Genomic DNA, 19,138 nt, shown 5'->3' with positions numbered 1-19,138 from the left:
GCTGTCCTCTTTGGGACAGAGAAAATCCAAATCAAAGGTTGGCCTCCTCACTGTATGTTCTTCCCATGCAGGAGTCACCCTGTGGGGGTATTTGATCATTTGAAGCTTCCCTGTTCTGAAAGCTCCATTGCAAGGTATTTAACTAAACAGCATCGATTCACTACTTTACCCTGAACCATGTCCTATGTCTGTCCTTTGGCCCATTCTCAAGCTCCTTTCCTAGCTTCTGGACACAAAAGCTCATTCACAAGGTTTCCTTCCTGTATGTATATGGAAAGATGTTCAAGCATGTTTCCTACCAGTCTGTTCCAGAACCTTTCTCCTTCTCCCAGAAGACCCAGCTATAGCCTGAAATCATCTGATTATGATTTCTCTGAAACTATAACCCCCCTGGAATGCCTTTAGAGGGCCAAAACCTCAGAATACAGCTTTTTTGTCTTACATCTGGCCATTGTTATTGGCTTTTGCTTTTCTCTCCCATTTCTGTATTCAGTCCTGGTGAGAGACCGGCTCCACCTCCCCAACCTCAAATCAGTCCCGGTGGGTTCCTGGTGAGCTCAGACACCCTGCTCTCAATCCAGCCAAGGTGACTTTTCCCTGGTTCCTCTCTAGCTTCCACCCCAAACTGCTGTGGTTGTCTCTTCAACATCCCTTTGAGCCTTATTACAAGCTCTCATTCCCGGTACTGCCATCAGTTCCCAGTAGGGAGATCCTGCCTCTTGCTCTATCTCTGGTGCTGGGTTTATATTCCCAAGGCCTGCCTGTTTTGGCCTCTCAGTTTAAATTATAGGCCCAAATCATGGTGTGGTAGCTCATTTAATCTTGGAGTTCCCCCTACAATGCACCCCATGCCACAGTTTTTGCCCATCTGATCAGCAGCAAGCAGTGGGAAGCAAAAACCATGACATATTTAAACTGCAGTTTTTGCCTTCCATCCATCAGGAGCAAGAGGTGAGCAGCAGGGCCAACCAGGCCCCTCTGTCAGTCAGTGGTGGGGGGGCATGTATGGGGAACTCTAGGATTACAGGACCCACTGCACCGTGAGCTGGGCCCATGGTTTAAACCAGACCTTACCAACAGAGAACTCATTGAGTTGGTTTCTGAGTTAATTCTTGATAGCAAAACCAATTTTTTAAAGCTGGTGTTCTTCTTCCTCTTTACCTTTCTAAAAGACGATATAGCGACCTCTCTCATCCCATGGAGAACAGGCGATGGGCAGCAAGCTGCCCATCGCCTGTTCTCCAGGTCTTGATCATTGCAGCAACATCAATGTTTTGTTGCCTGAGTTCTCAAGCCATGGTTGCTGTGTGACATTCTGGCTATTCACTATTAGGATTATCCATGACAGTCCTGGTGTTCCAGGTCCAAAAACTGAATGTGTGTCTTCAACTGCAGTAAAGATGATCCCAATGGATGTGGTTTTTCAGTCAGGAAAAAGGTAGTCAAACTATGTTTAGGGCACTTTCTCTAGCAGATTCTGAGGAGGGCTGCTCAGTTGCAGTTACAGATGCTAAACTGCAGTCCTAATGGCCTCATCCAAGTGCTAGTTGATCTTCTTGTAACTGCTGCCTTCCTGTCAGTTCATGACTAGGAGCTTACAGGCATCATAATTCTGTTCCCATCATTACTATCTGGTTGCCACAGGATTTTGAAAATGTGTTGGAAAATCCATTTCCATGGAAGCTGCTGCCCATCAGCTTCCACAAGGTTCTTGACAGAACAGGACCTTGATCCAACGGTAAGGAGGCCAAGACAACTGGAGATCATGTTCTGCTGCAGCCTTAATCTGCCTTCACAGCTCTTGTGATTCTAGCATCTTCTTCTGCCTGCTCTGCTGTTGAGGATTTGTAGACCCACAGCTGGGGGCTGGGCAGGCTTATTATTATAATGGCAACCTGCACTCACCATGTCACAGCACTGTCAAAGGATACATGTGGCTTTTTAAGAGGGAAAACCTTACTATCTGCTGTCCTCACCACATCCTGGTGGTGCTGTTGCTGCTTGGTCCACAGCTACTTATTTGCCAGTTTTCCCTGATTATTTTGCATCTTACCTTAACTGAAGGTCATTCTACTATCTGCTACCTGCAGATGTGCTGGGTAGCAGTTCAGCTCTGCAGCCATCATTGCCATAGGCAACGATTAAAAATGAACAGATATAACCTTTTTCAGTTAAAATATATATTTTAACATATTTTCACCTGTACTCTCTCATCTACATCAAGAAAAAAGTGAGTAATATTTCCTATGCAAAATTAGCCTTCTTTTCACTCTGATTCCTACATGACAGCTTTTCTGATGTCAAACTGGTTTAGTTACTGAGACCTGTTTAGAAGATTGTTACATGTCAACTACAACAGTCTTCTGATTCTACTACAGTATAAATATAAACAGGAGTCCTTGCCTGTTCCTGCCACTGCTTCTCCAGCCACAGTGGGCACTTTCGGTTTCATTTTACCTTGCAAGCCGGCATGCCGGTTAACAGAGCATGCCGGCTTATAAGGTGCTGGTTACTGGAGCTTTTACTGTATAAGGTTGTTGACTGAAGTGCTTGCTATAACACTGAAATGTTATTACCCTAGAGCGAGTCACTGTTGAGAACCAAAGTATCAGAAAAGAGGTTGCTTTTGAAGCAATGTCTACTGATGGTGTATATTATCATGTGATAGGGCTAAGGAGGGTGTCACTTGACAGAGGGCCTGGAAGGTTGTAAAGGGTAGGTACTCAGCTCAAGCTGTGGGGAAGTGGCTTATACCTATAAGTGCAATAAGGAAGCAGGAAACTTTGCATTTGTGAACAAAGGCAGAGCTGTAGGGATTCCCAAGGAAAGACTGAGCTAAAGAAAGGGGCATTGCATTAGGAAATGGTTTGAAGCTATGGAAAGCATGTGCATTTGTATCTGCTCCTAACTATCATGTTTCTTGAAGAGTTAAACTATTACTCAGAAGGCTCACACTTTTCAGTGGGATTTGGGAAAGGTATTTTTTAGTTATAGTAGGAATCTGATGGGGTTGGGACCTGATTCGAGGGACTAGCAGCTGGACTGGCAGTTTCCATAATATGCAAATCATTTTAATTATAATAGCTTCTTAAGCCCCAAACTACTACTTATTGACCTTTAACCAATCATCTCATTGGGGTGCCATAGCTGAGTAGGCACAGATTAGCTCAAACCATACTCTTTTCATCTACAGCTACTGTAGGGTGGGAAAGGAACCTCTATGCCAGCTTATGCCTCTCTGACATCAAGGGAATACCTTATTCCAAAGATATGGTAGTTTTCAAGCCTTTTGCGCTGGCAGCATAGTAAAAAAGATCCATGACACAAGACAAATATAAACCACTGAACCTAAGTTTTGTGAAATAAATTCTAAGGTTCTTGGTCTTAGTTTGGTGTAAAATGTTGTTTGCTCTATTGACTTCAATGGAGCTATACAAACTTATACCAATAGCTAACTTGGCCCCTGGCCTTGTTGGGGTATTGCAGGTTTATACCTTTACTTGTGTAAAAGAGAACAAAGCAGTGGTTAATCAGGACCTAAGAAATCCAGAAAATTCCTACTTAAAGATCGGCAAACTATCTCAGTATCTCTTTGGAGAAAAGTACTGATCTCTTTAGCTCTACAATGCTCTGTGTTAATGTAACATTTCCTGTTTCCTCATGATTAGAGACAGAATAATAGCTTAGATTGTTCCCATGAGGTCATTCCTCAAGAAACAAGAGTGGGCAGTCCTATCAAATCTTATTACTCTCAAAAGACTCTCAGATCCCAAGGCAAATGTATGCTGTTTGTCACCAGACTGATAATGTCAGCATTTTCTATTGTCTCTGAAAACAAATCTTCAGAGTCGTAGATGACTGTGATCTCCTTACTGCTCTTTTTAAGTCTACTGGCTAGCATCCATAATGCAACACAAGCACCATAATCATCCATTAAATGCAAACACATTTTGAGGGTTGAAAATAGCTACCCATTGACCAAAATGTTTCATCTAAAAGACTGAAAAATCTTGTATTATGATTTGTCAGCATCTTTTTTCCCCTGGTATCCCAATACCTTTACATTTATAGCAGCTAAGATTTGAGGCTTTGACTCACAATGATTAATTTGAGAGACTTTACTTTTCTTTTATAAATTGTCCACAAAAACGTTATGCAATTCAATGCAATGATGCAATTTCAGTATTTGAATTTAGCTATTTTTAGTCAATAATTCTCAATTTGCAAATCTTTTACCATGCCATTACAATTAAACAGGTGATTCATGTAACAGCATACATTTTAAAGTATCAAACTAAGTTGAAAAAGTTAAATATATATATTAAGTCCAAACTGCATATTTGATATGAAGTTTGCAACTCTCCCTGGGTGTGTCTACATGAGGCACTTTACTGCACAGAAGACTAATCTACTGTGCAGTAAAGCATCACCAAGTAACCTTGCTCATAAACTACTACACAGTTAATTAGTCTACTGAGCAGTTAGCTAGTACCTCTAAATATAGGTACTAAACTAACTGCTCAGTAGATACAGTGCAGTATAGAGTGTGTAGATGCTTATGAGGAGCAATTCTGATCCCAGTCAGGCAGGGGTCCCAGTAGGGGCCCCAGTCCTGGCACTGTTCAGCTCCTAGCTCCCCCAGGGAATCCCCACCTATCTGGGGGGCTTGCTTCTAGCTGCCCCACCAGTGGGACAGCTCCTGGCCACCCCTGGCTGAGCAGGGATTCCCTGTCCAGCTGGGAGCACACTGCTAGCTCCCCACCAGCAGATCAGGGAGGGAGACTCTTTCTCAGCCCTATGCCCTTATCCACAGATCAGGCACGGGGCTGCGAGGCAGCTGCCTCAGAGGTAGGAAAGCTTCCCTTCCCTTGATGTCAGAGACCAGGGCCAGATTATGGTGCCCCCTGGCAGCCCTGGAGCTCCCTCTGGCTCCCATAGGGGGGCACAGCAGGGATGGAGTAGCTCTGCACTGAACTGCTCCTCTTAGGAGCAAATCTGCTCCTGACAGAAGTGTGTGTAGACACTGCCTAGGAAGGCTTATTGCACATTATTTTACTGTACAGCAAGCTTTCTGGGCATTAATTACACATGTGGACATTCCCCTGTATAGCATTAGAGGTTTTACTGTTATGAACAGATCAGAAGTCACTTACAAACATTAAAGTTAAAAACTACTTCCCTGGGTATTTGACTAATATAACTTCAACACTCAGTGTCTGTAGAAAGTGGACATAAAAGTATTTGTAAGCAAATCTAATTGGGACTCACTTGCAAATAAATATTCACAGACCATTTGCTCATCTCTAGTAAGCAAGCCCTTTTTCTCTTGGGGGCAGCACGTCCTGTATCTTTACCCACATGTAAGAAAGCTTGACTTACTTGGATTTCATGCAAGTATCTCAGGCTTCAAGCTTCATTTGCATTGGTGAAGCATCTGTAAAGTATCAGTAACAATCCCATATGTAGATTTATAGTAAGCCCTGCTCGAAAAAGATAGCACTTACTCCTAGTTTTTACAATCCTGTAATGAAACTTAATACCATGAGTATGTACTAATTATCATAAAGGGCTGCAGTACCTCTTATGGACTTATTTAAGATATGACAAGATGAGTGACGGAGAACTCTAAAAGCAGGTGAGAGAAGACCAGGGCTGCAGTAATTAGAAGTTTTAGTTAATGGTTATTGATTTACATGCTGAAGAGGATACCTCTAGTAAGATTTAAGCAAACATTTAGAATGAAATGTCTTGGGAAAGATTTAAGGGAGATGTTGGAGGTTTTAAGCAAAGTAGTTTGGATACTAAGAGGAGGAGAATGCATAGACACAAGAGTGGAAAAAGGAAACCAAAGCATTAGTAATATGCATGGAAAGTGAGAAAGATAACAGATAAATCGACATTTTTAAGTGTTCTAGAACACTGAGTAAAGGAAGAGCAAAGGCAACAGTCTCATGCAGATCCTTAAATGAGAACCAATGGAGAAACCAATCTAAAGAAAAGAATGATCAGAGTAGGAATCTTGTTAGAGTATCTTGGATAGGAAGAAGCAGAAGGGAGTTAGATAAGAGCAGCTGACCACTGACCACAGAGACTGATGTCCACTTTCTATTGTTTTATAAAAAAATTAAAATTGACTAGTCCTTTCAAAAAAGCGCTGAATCTGAATGTAAACCAAAGAATGAGTGACTCCATCAGGAGACTGTATGCTCTCAACTGATATTGCATACATCTGACATGATATGAAATACATCTTTTCATTATGGAAGATGTGAATAACACAAACTGGAACTAGTGTCTACTTTGGGGACAGCTGGAAAGGCCAGGACTAGGAAGTTTGGTATTAGATAGTGATTTCAGAGAAGAAGGGTTTGAAGCATGAATGGCTTTAGTTTGGAAGATTCGATTCATTAATCCCAAAATGAAATATTAAACTATTGTATGGTACGGGCTTTTTTAAGACTTAGACAATCATCCATATTTGAAAACAGCCTCCTCAAACAGAAGTTGAGTTTAAAAAGTATAGAGTGAAATTTTGGATGAGACGTAAGTGTTTATTTTCTCTTGAAAAAGATATTGTCTTATTTCTGTTTTGTTTACTTATTTTAAAATGCTGTTTCTTTCTTGTTTATGTTTGCAAGCTGATTTATATTTATCTTCCATGATTGTGTAAGTTGATTCAAAAATCTATATTCTTATACATATTTGTTTTTCCTTTATCTGGCTAGATTGTTGTGGTGTGAATCGTCAGATAATAATTTAGAGTGGTGGTAAAGACAGCAGTGGGGTGTATTAAATATAAATAAATGTCCTCTGAAACGTATTGGACCGTGTAAAATTATCTCAGAAAAATAACCTCTGTTACTTGGGTTGTTACACAAAGATAATACAAGTTTATTGTCTGGCTGTAACTCTATGCTAGCATGTAAGTGTGTGTGTAAAATATATATACAAAATTACAGACACTTGAATAATCTCATCAAGCAAAATCTACCACATTCCCTTGCTTTACTGACCAATAGATCTTCTGGAAACTATGATAGTGTCACTACTGCTACATGGGGGAATCAGGCCTCGTGGTTAGGAAATAGTCAGGAACTAGGTTGGCAGTCAGAGATGGACTGATATTTGGGAATAAGCCAAGGTCAGGGAGCCAGAATAAGAAAACCATGAATCAAGCCAAGTTTGAGAGTCCAGGGTCAGGAAAGTACAGGCCCCACCAGGGGCAGAAGCTGAGAGTCATAGGTAGGATCAGTCCAGTTGTCAAAAGCAAGACACCAAGACTATGAGCATAGGAACAGGGAAAATGGGCTAGAGGTAAGGCCAGATGCCAGGGCCAGAGCTGTCTACAGACTCAGTAGGGGAGAATTGTGTATAGGCACCTGACTACTATCTGCCCTTTTAGCTCGAAGGCTTTTATGGGGGGGTTACATTCAGACTCAGGGCTTTTTTGAAAGAACTAGACAATTTTAATTTTTTTATAAAATGATAAAAAGTGGATATCAGTTACTGTGGTCAGTTGCTCTTATTTGAATCCCTTCTGCTTCTCCCTATCCAAGATACTCTAACAAGATTCCTTCTCTGATCATTTATTTCTTTAGATTGGTTTCTCCATAGGTTCTCATTTAAGGTACTGCATGAGATTGATGCCTTTCCTCCTGCTTTACTCAGTGTGCTAGAACACTTTAAAATGTCAATCTATCTGTTGTTTATCTTTTTCTGGGGGTTGAGTCAGCTTCCTGCCAGCACAGCAGCCAGCACAATCGGCTGTGGTAGGATGACTCCACTGTTGGGGGAGAGTATCCATGATCATGCATACCTATCTATGCATCTAATGACATGCATGCTAACATGCATAGGTGTGTGATTTCCTCTACCAATACCAGCTGAAAATTCTGATCTCCTGCTTGTCCAGAATCCCAGTTCCGGATACCATGGTCTTTATTCCTAATGGCAGTGGAACATTTCCTGAAATACTGTTAGCCCCATTACTAAGTTATGTTGGTCTTTGTCGTTTTCTAGGTTTTCTGATAATCTAATCTTCATGGCTACTAATTTTGGGTTTTCTGTTAATCTAATCTTCATGGCCACTAATGTGCCCTAATTCTATAACCAAAACCAATCAAGTTCGTCCTCTAATCCCCTCAGTCTTTTCAGATTTACTTGTCAAAACAACAGGATAGGAAACTGTTCTAAATAAGGGCAAGACAGTAAATTGGGGAAGTAATAATCTTGATAATATTTGTGTGATAAGGAGCTATATCTCTTAAGCTCAGCAGAACATTTGCAATAATATTCTGTTGTTTCTGAATTTCCTGTTCTCATTCAGTTTTATTAAAATCCTGTTTAGCCTTAGGATTTCCAGAGTTAAACAGCATGCAGCTCATTTATTGCCTGTGACTTATTTGTGACCACTGCCTGTTCTTACAAGTTTATCTGAACAAAAGAAATGGAAGAAAAAAGGGAGCGGAGGTGCTAAAAGAGGGAGATAATATGAGAATATTCTTTCATTCATTTGTATACTAGAACAAGTTTGCTGATGCTTAATAAAGTTTGAAAACTCTCTTTTTGGGGAAGGGGTGCAGGGGGAGTTCTTTTTTTATCTGTTTTTGTTAAAACACGGTACTTCCTAACATAGTACAGTAGGATTTTGGATCAGTATTAAGACAACAGAAATGGATTTACTGGCACAAGTTCTTGTTATCTAGTGGGCACAACTACACAAGACCCTTAACACGCAATAAACTAATTTGAGTGCGCATTAGCATGTCATAGCAAAAATCATGCTAATGTGCTAATATGCATTAGAATTAGTTTACTGCACATTAAACATCATGAAAAGACCACATGTCTGTGCTACTGCACAGTAGCACTGGCTACTGTGCATTTATGTAGTACCTCATATTATCAGTACTACATTAACACAAAAGATGCATTAATATGCACCCAGTGGGCACAGCTACATGAGATGTTTAACTACACAGTAAGTATGCATGTTTACATGTGCACATGCTTACTGTGCAGTAAAAATGGCTACTTTTGAGTAAATTTGCTACCAGCAATGTAGGTAGCAAATTTATTTGTGATTACTTACTGTGCACTTATGCACATGTAGACATGACCTGGGAGCAAACTTGCTCCCAGGTCAGCTCTGCCACTAGGGGGCAGGCCTGAGGCTAGCCCCAGGGTTCCAGGCTGGGATCCTCTCCTGCTCCAGGGCTGGGCTATCTCTATGGTAGCCCCTGCCTCAGGCCTTTAAAAGCCTGCAGGCATTTTGAGTCCTGGGGCACACCAGCAGGCAGCCTGAGGTGACTCCAGGTCCTGTGTCCCCCTGGGCAGGCCGCAGGATAGCCTCACCAACCTGCCTGGGCCCCAGCACCACTGCCTGGTACTACAGTGCCATGCAGCTGCCAGGCCCACATTGTCCAGGCTTGCAGGGTACCACAGGGTGCTGCAGGCTTCTACAGCCTCCTGCCAGCCACCCAGGCCTCGCAAAAGAGCTCCCCCTAGGCCTCACAGATGTTATGCAGACTGTGATGATGATCCAAGGTAGGTTGTCCTTGGTGAACTTGAAGCAGGCAGTGAGTGTGCACCAGTGCCCTTTGAGATGGCGAAAGGTGCACTCCACCAGTGGGTCCAGCCCAGGCAGTGGTTAAAATGGGCCTGGTGGAGGTCCAGCTGGCCAGTGTAGGGCCACATGAGCCAGGGCAGGAGTGGGTGGGTAGGGTCCCCGATGAAGAGGGGTGGGACCACCATGGAACCCAGCTACAGGTCCAACACCCTCAGCACCCTCAGGCCTGGCAGGGTGGAGTTTCAGAAGATGTAGGCATCATGAGCACTGCCCATCCAGCTGGCACTTGTGTGTGAAGGCACCTCAGTGATCCACAATGGCCTGGAGCACCACGATGTGAAAGCCCCTCTGGCTGTAGTAGGGCTGGTCCCTGTGGGGTGGGAAAGTGGTGGAGATGTGGGTCCTGTCCAGGGCTCCAATGCACTAGCACAGAACCCTGCCAACACTACCAGGGGTTGTGGATGCAAAGCACTGTGTGCCCCAGCACATCCTGGAGGGCTTGGCACACCTCCAGGACAGCGTCCCTGGTGGTGGCCTTGCCTAACCCAAAGAGGTGGCTCACATAGCAGAAGCTGGTGGGTGTGGCTAGCTTGAGCAGAGCAAGGGTCAGCCAGGTGTCCACAGGGAGGTGTGGCTACACAATGGTGTCCTGCTGTTCCAGGTGGGGCTGGAGTTGCTCCAGCAGGTCCTAGAAGGTGGCCTGGGTCATCCAGAATACCTCAAGCCACTACTCATCATCCTGGCAGTTGACACAGCAGGCTGCCATGGCCAAGGTGGTGGCCATCAGGAGCCTGGGGCACTGGTCTTTGCTTCCAGGGACAGTAGCTGGAGAAGCCAAAGCACAGGGAGCCAGAGGCAGAGGCAGTGAGGAGAGAGCTGCTGCTTTCTTCCCCTGAGTTGTGCATGCTGGTCCTGGCCAGGGAAGTGGCTGGCCAGGGAGCAGAGAGCAGGGCTGGCTTTTCAAGAGGGCTGTTGGCTGCTGGCAGCTGCAGCCAGAGCCTGGAGCTCCCCCTGGTGGTGGCAAGGACCCATTACAAGGCTGCAGGAAGTTTGGTGCTAAGAACAGCAAATTTGTTCCTTAGTTCCTGCATGTGTAGATGCCTGCCCAGGAGTGTTTACTCAGAAGTAGCTTACTTTCAAGTAAAATGATCTCAGATCAAATGCATGTGTACATGCTCCCAGTGCTTGCCAAACTTCCAATTGCAGGGGCACACTTTTTTTTCTGAATTAAAATTGGCACCCCAAGAGCACACTTCATTCCTACAACCAGAAGGTATATCTGCATTTCCCCCCCCTAAATATGTAATATATTTTATTCCCCTGCCAGAGAAGATCATGCCAGTGCTGAAATGTACTGTTAAAAATTGAACCCAAACACATCTTTCTTTAAGCAACAAAATTAGTATCTGTACTAATGGCTCTCCCCCTTTTTAGCCTCAAGGCCCCCTCCATAACTGTTCTGAATTTTGTGGCACCCCAGTTGAAAATCACTGACACAAATCTAAATTCAGAAAAGAGATGGAGGGGGCTTTGAGTCTGAAAAAAGTTGAATATCATTGATCTACCTGGTGCCACTTAAGTGCAGTGGAGGCAGGACCTCACCCTGCCTTGCTTTTTCCACTGTTTGATTCCTCCTGATCTCTGGTCTGTATTTCAGGGGACATGGGCAGTTCCCTCTGCTAAGGCTGCTCCTAAAGGGCCTTATATACTGGCAACTATTTCTACAGTTCCTCCTGTTGACCCCAGGAACATGGGAGTAGAGCAGACAAGATGGGTTGCAAAGTGTAGCTCCACCTCTGTGGGAGCCCACTCACAGTACAGTGTGCTGTAGGGAGTGTGGGGGGAGACCAGCAGGCTGCCTTCAGGCAGGGTAAGGCAGCAATGGTAGTCCTGAGAAGTGCAGTCACAGGTGCCACTGGAGTACCTGAAGCAGGTGCAGGGGGCTGGACAGGGAAGTAGAGTATTTACCTCCTGTGACACAATTCCTTTGCTCCTGCAGCATGTTCTTTGGGACTCACTGTTATAGCCAGTCTACTGTTCAAGTGCAAACTAAATTCAACTCTGTTACACTTGTGGGATATTCTGATATCACAGCATGAAGTGCTCTGTCTGAGCATAAATTGCTATATCATTTTAGCACTAATTCTTTAAATTACCTTGCAGGTCTAATGTGTTAGAATAAATCCTGTATTTATTTAAAGTTGTAAACTCAGAAAATATTATGTCGTCATATTTCCCAGGAGCCTGAAATTTGTCCTCCTGCTGTTGCACATTTTAAATCACCAAGCAAGGGTTACGTGGCCTTCAATAGAATGACTAAGTCAAAAGTGTCTAACAGCTTCATCTATAAGAATAGTTTGAAGTAGAATACTGTGTTAACCTTAAAAAGGAAGGACTCCGGATGTTAGCGTTCTGGAAATAAATTGGGAGCAGAAACGGGGCCTTAATAGTTCAAATTAATCCAGTGTTATTTGGGGCTAGGAAATATATGTGACATGATGATTTGTAAATTTTTTAGTCACACTATGGCTTCAATTAGTCTTTACGTTATGTGTGATGAACTTTTTAAGCCATCTAGACCCTACTGTACACAAAGATGATTGAAATGGAATTTTATGGTTACCCTTCAGAGTACCCTCCGCTGCCAAAAATATTTTATTTTGAAAATACAAAAATGAATTAAACTAGAAGTCAAAAGCAGATTTTAAACACACTTTTATTCAATACTGTAGAACATAGTACAAATGAAATGTCAGATTCAGTGTACAGACTGAAGAATGGAATTAGAAAAAGCCTGACTAGAACTGTAGTTTGAGAAAGTTTAGATATGGATATAAATAGAGATGTGAACTTCCTAAGTTGTTTCTTTCCATAGGAGCTGAACAATAACCACAGGACGGACCATTTTCCCTACCCCATCATCAGAGTTGCTATAAATAAATTATTTTTTATTCTTATAAGCTGAAACTGCTTTTTAAGTTCTGTTGGAATATTCCATGAAAATTAAACAACTGAAAAAGGTGAAAAGAATCACTGCATAGTTGAATAAATAAGGTGACTTTTCAGTAAATTATGGGCTTCTTAAGATGCTGCATTGATAATTCTTGAGAAATTTAACTATGAACGCTAATAAAATGTAACCCAGGTGGTACTCCAAGAGGTACCCCCTCTCCAATTGAAGGTATCAAAGCAGGTGCACAAGTGCTGTGGGAGGTATAGGGACTCTCCTTCCCCCATAGAGCAGAGCCAGACCACCAATGGGCATTTAACCACATACCTTTTAATAAGAGAACAATACTGGGAACATAACCAGTATAAACCAGGGGGTATGGGGGACACTACAGTGCCCCGAGGGGGCAGGATTCAACAAAGGTTAGACATTTAAAATCATAGACATATTCATCCAGTTGAGAAAAGACAGGGTTAACCAATGTGTAAAACACAAACAGCAGAACAAACAATACGGGTCGGTGAAATATAAAATGCACAAAATACAAAATGTCAAATGACAAGGAAAATAGGGCCTAGGTACCTGGAGGGGGAGAAAAGGGAAAAACACAATGGCCCCTTTCTACTGCAAGAAGAATTTCTCCGTGTTACTTCACTCACCTCAAGCAAGACTTGAACTCAGATTACCCACATGTGGGGGGGGGGGGGGGCAGAAACTCTACCATACAACCACCAGTGCTAGTGCTATGCTCAGCTGCTAGGGATCTTGACTTTCCCAGAGCCCTGCCCTCACATCGAGCTGCCTGGCCTCTGATTGGAGGAGCTGGAAGCCAAGTTGGGAACCTCTCAGGTTGCTGCTCAGATCCTTGCTGGAGCAGGGAGCCTCTCCTGCTGGCCACAGCCTCTCATAGGGGATCCTGGATCCCGGGGGGGGCCTCTCCTGCCGGCCACACGCCGCGCTGCTGAAGGTCCCGCTGCTGCCTGCAGGTCCCACTCCTTCAGGTGCTTCTGGGGCACCTGCTTCTGCCCTACTGGTCTAGCTCTTGCCAGTTCTTTGAAACTCCTTCCTTGTGGTCCCTTGCTGGTCTTCCTTGAGTCAGCCACACTGCCCCTTTTATCCCCCTCCAGGTGACCCAAGGGGCCAATCAGGGGACATTGAAGGTGAGTCTCTGGGGCCTGATTGGTGAGGAAAGGGAATCCCAAGTGCTCCAATCATCTTTTGCCTTTCAAAACCCCTGGGCTAAGTCACTACCAGCTAGCCCGTCACAAACATAACCTCCCTCCATTTCCTAGATGAATTCCTTATGTTCTTTCCTGGGCAGCATCAGTTTATTCAAATGATAGATCAGAGTTGAAGGCACAGGATCCCATGTTCTACATGGCAAATTACGACATGGGAATAGAAGTGGATCAAGGAAAGAAAGGAGATGAATTCCTGTTCCAATATCATCACACTTTACCCATCAGGGTTGAAGATTCACAATACCAGTCTACCTAAAAGGATGAATGGATTCAACATCGCAGTTTTATGTTTTCGTGTTGGCATGTCTACAGGGTTGATGTTTAATGTTAGAGAATTTTAATCAGCAATGATTTTGTATACCTGAACTTTTAGGAAAGGAGAAATTGAAGGAGTGAAATAATAATTTTGATAAAGAAGTATTTTAAATGATAACTTATCTTGCAGTAAAAGCACAAGTGGAAACATGCAGATTTACTTGAAAAGGAAATGTGTATTGTGGTTTATTTTTAAGGACACGTTCACAAGCCTGTATTAAAATAATCACAATACTTTGCATTTAATGGGTAAATATCTACTAACCTTAGATTTATTCATATAATTTCCTTCCATAGATGCCACAATTTGATTTCTGCAAGGAAAAAGCTAATAGGACAGAAATGGGAATAGCATCATTATAAAGTATGTGTTAAATATGTCTTTCAGTGTATTTATTAAAACAAAAACAAACAGGCAAATGTCCCACTAAGACACTATATAGAGGAGTTCTGCTAACAGTAATAGCACCTTTTAGATAATAAGCATGCAGAGAATATCAATTTATATTAAGTTCTTGCCTGCTTTAGAAATGCAAAATTGAAACCTTCTTTGGCAGATTGTAGTAGCTAATTAAGAATGAGCCATGCACTTATAGACCTATTAATCTGACCACAGGAATATGAAGAACTTTAAAACACATTTTAAAAGGAAGAAATGAATGAACTTACTCATATACCACCTTTTCCCAAAGAATCAGCCATCCATATTTGGGGGGTATGTCTCATACAGGAATGTTGATTTTCTGCATCTGAATGGAAGGCTGAATTGTAGCTGTAATGGCTGCCCTACTTTCCTGCCTCATGGGAGGTGGTGTTATAGTGCACTGGAGAGTGGCCATAAGATTAAATTAATTCATATTTCATTTTGTCTTTAGTTAGTTTCTTGCCCACCTTACGGTGCATGTATTAGTTGTCATCTTCACCAAGAATGTCTGGTGTGGTTTTCTCCCCAAATTATTTACTTAAGTCCAGTGAGATTTAAACTATGGAATTTCTTTTGTCCAGAAACTCAGTTGTGTCAGCAGAGAAAAATGACAGTTTAGACTAGAATAGTTTCCCTTGGGCTATTTTATATTGTATTTTCCCCAATGTTCATTTTCAACATGTTTTTACTCAAATCTAAGATGCCCTTGAATTTAAGATGACCCCCCAACATTAGATGCTATACATAATTTAAGATGACCCCCCTACCCCCTCATACTTGCTCCAGTAAATATCGTAATTGGAAAGGCAACTGAGATCACAAAGGTCATTCAACAGCTTTTTAAAGTGCATAGAATCATAAAAAAGTGGAGCTAGAAGGATCATAAAAGGTCATCTAGTCCAGCACCCTGCTCAGGCCATCCCTGACTAAACCATCACAGCCAATTCTCTGTCTTACCGCCTCTTGAAAACTTCCAGGGATAGTGATTCTACAATTTCTATCATTCCTGTTTCAGTGTTGGACCACCTTCATAGTTAAAAAGTTTGTCCTAATCACTAAGATTAGGACACTGAGAAAAATATCCAGTGATGCTGAAGTTTTAGACTTCAGAAGGGCCAACTTTGGTGAACTTAGATATTTAGCTAGTGAGGTGGCAGAACTCAAGGTGGAGGGGTCTAAGAGGGTTGGAAGTTTCTCAGGGGAGTGTCTCAGGGGATCCTTGGGGCACAAAAGGAGCCTAACCCCTTATGCAAGAAAGGGGCTAAGGGGATAAAAAAGCTCCCTTGTCTGAACAGGGAACTTCAGGAAAGACTGGGGGCAAAGAAAGAGTTATATAGGCAGTGGAAGCAGGGGGCAGCCACCAAGGAGGCATGCACCACCCTGGAGTGCTATTGCAGGGAGTCAGTTAGGCAGGTCAAGGCAGGACTGGAGCTTAGGCTGGCTATAATAATTAAAGACAAAAAAGTTCTTCTACAGATACATAGCAAGAAAAAAGAAAGTGCAGAGTAGCATAGGGCCCCTGCAGAACAAATCAGTTGGTAGCTGACACAGAGAAAAAGGCAGAGCTCTTCAATGAGTTCTTTGCTTCAGTATTCCTTAATACTGACCAAGACTATTCCACAACTTTGAGCATAGACAGATGTCCAAAAGGCACCAGACCGCCAAAGGTTAGTGCTGACTTAGTTAAAGAGCACTTGGAAGGGCTGGATGGATACATTAGTCAGCTGGCCCAGATGACCTCCATCCACGGGTGCTGAAGGAATTGGTCAGTGTCATTGCTGAGCTGCTGGCACAGCTATTTGAGCTCTCATGATGCTCCAAACAGGTCCCTGAGGACTGGAAAAAGGCCAACGTGGTGCCCATTTTTAAGAAGGGGAGAAGGGATGAGCCGGATAACTTTAGGCCAGTTAGTTTTACCTCTATCCCTGGGAAAATACTAGAAAAAATCATCAAAGAGCATATTTGTGACAGTCCAGCAGGGGAAATGATACTGAAAGGAAACCAGCATGGGTTCGTCACAGGTAGATCCTGCCTGACAAAACTTATAGCCTTTTATGACCAGGTCACACACTGCCTTGACACAGGAGCTGAGGCCAATGTCATCTGCTTGGATTTTAGGAAGCCTTTGACACAGTTTTGCATCCTATTCTCATAGGGAAGCTAACAGTCTGTGAGTGGATGCCTACTGGTGGGTGGCTTACTGGCTTAGAGACCGCGCCCGGAGAGTGGTGGCAGATGGGTCATTCTCAGCCTGGAAGGAGGTGGGTAGTGGGGTCCAGTAGGGTTCAGTCCTGGGACTGGTGTTATTTATATCTTCATCAGTGATTTGGACAAGGGTGTGGTGAGCACCCCCTCCAAGTTCGCGGATTATACCAAGTTATGGGGCAAAGTTAACACACTGGAGGGCAGGGAGCAGGTACAGGCTACTTGGACAGGTTAGATCAATGGGTGGAATGAAACAGGATGCAATTCAACAAAGATAAATGTAAGGTACTTCATCTAGAAAGGAGGAATTCCCAGCATACCTACAGGTTAGGGGATGTTCTTCTCAGCAGCTCAGAGGCTGAGAGGCATTGACTCCAAGATGAACATGCACCGACAGTGTAATGAGGCCATCAACAAAGCCAATCACACCTTGTTGTGTATTAGCAGATGCATGACCAACAGATTGAGGGAGGTGCTGCTCCCCCTCTATGGGGCATTAGTCAGGCTGCAGTTGGAGTACTGTATCCAGTTTTGGGCACCGTACTCCAACAGGGACATGGAGAATCTGGAGAGGGTTCAGGGGAGGGCCACTCGCATGATTAGTGGTCTCCGTGAAAGACCCTACAAGGAGAAGTTGAGGGATCTGGATCTCTTCAGCCTTTACAAAAGACAGCTGAAGGGTGACCTTGTAGCTGCTTATAAGTTTATCAGGGAGGACAGCAGGTTGGGAATGCGCTGTTTACCAAAGTGCCCCAGAGAGTAACTAGGAAAAATGGGTGCAAACTACTGGAGAATAGATTTAGGTTAGACATTAGGAAGAAATTTTTTACAGTCAGGGTGGTGAGAGTCTGGAATGGGCTTCCAAGAGAAGTGGTGCTATCACCTAACTTGGAGGTCTTCAAGAGGGGCCTAGACAATCACCTGACTGGGGTCGTCTGACCTCGTTCCTTTTTCCTGCCGGGGCAGGAGGTCAGACATGATGATCCATTGGGTCCCTTCCAACTCTATAATCTATGAATCCATGAAAAACCTACATTTCACCTGCTGAACTTCAAATCCATTGCTCCTAATGCTGTCTCATATGGCCACAGAGAAAACCTTCTCTCTATTCTCCCTATATTTGCCCTTTGGGTATTTCAAGACAGTTATCAAATCACCCTTTAGTCTTGTCTTCTCTAGATTAAAAATCCCTAGTTCTTTCAGTCTTTCTTCATAAGTCTTGTCTCTCAAGCCCCTAATAATTTTTGTTCCTCTACACTGGAACACTTTCTAAAGTGTCCACATTTTGCTTGCAGTGTGAGATCCAAAACTGCACACAGTACTCCAGAGGAGGCCTCACCGGTGCTGAGTAGATCAGAAGAATCATCTTCCTTGATTTGCCAGTTTCACCCCTATTAATACAACCCTGGGTTGGTTTTTTTTGCAGCATGCACACACAGTTGGCACATATTCAGCTTATTTCATAGATTTCATAGACACTAGGGGCTGGAAGGGACCTCATGAGATCATTGGGTCCAGCCCCGTCCACCATAGGCAGGAAGTCAGCTGGGATCAAGTGATCCCAGCAATAAATATATCCATCTGTTTTTTGAAGGAGTTCAGAGTAGGTGCTTGCACTACCTCTGGGGGGGAGTTTGTTCCAGGCCCTGGACACATGCACCATAAAGAATTTTTTTCCTGTCTAGTCTAAATCGACCTTCCTGGAGTTTAGGCTGTTAGACCTTGTTATCCTTTGGGGAGATCTGGTGAACAGGTGTTCTCCCAGGTCCTGATGTACCCCTCTTATGAAGTTGTAGGCTGCCACCAAGTCCTCCGTGAGCTTTCTCTTCTCCAAACTGAAGAGTCCCAAGTCCCTCAGCTTCTTCTCATATGGCCTTCCCTCCAGGCCTTGGATCATATTAGTGGCTGTCCTCTGGATTCTCTCAAGCTTCTCCACATCCTTCCTGAAGTGGGGGGCCCAATACTGGACACTGTACTCCAGCTGTGGTCTCACCAGAGCTGAGTAAAGAGGGAGGATGACTTCCCTGGTTTTGCTTGAGATGTATCAGTGAATGCATGCCAGATTTTGGTTAGCTTTTCCAGGCACAGCATCACATTGGTGTCTCATATTCATCTTGTGGTCAATCAAGTCCCTTTCCATTGTGGTGCTAGTGAGCATAGCACTGCCGCATCTGTAAGTGTGCTGAGGGTTCTTCCTACCAAGGTGCAGCACCTTGCACTTCTCTGCATTGAAGGCCATCAGGTTTTGGTTGGCCTACTTTGAGAGTGTGTCCAAGTCAGCCTGTATCCCTAGCTTGTCCTGCGGTGTGCCCACCCTCCCCCATAATTTGGTATCATCCGTGAACTTGGCCAGTTCACATCTGACTCCCAAATCCAGATCATTGATGAAGATGTTAAAGAGTACCAGCCCAAGTGCTGAGCCCTGAGGGACTCTA

This window comes from Crocodylus siamensis, chromosome 2 (assembly GCF_052110815.1).
Source record: "Crocodylus siamensis isolate JL-2025a chromosome 2, ASM5211081v1, whole genome shotgun sequence".
Lineage (NCBI taxonomy): Eukaryota > Metazoa > Chordata > Crocodylia > Crocodylidae > Crocodylus > Crocodylus siamensis.
The sequence above is the reverse complement of the archived record's forward strand: the minus strand, read 5'-3'. Positions refer to the sequence as shown.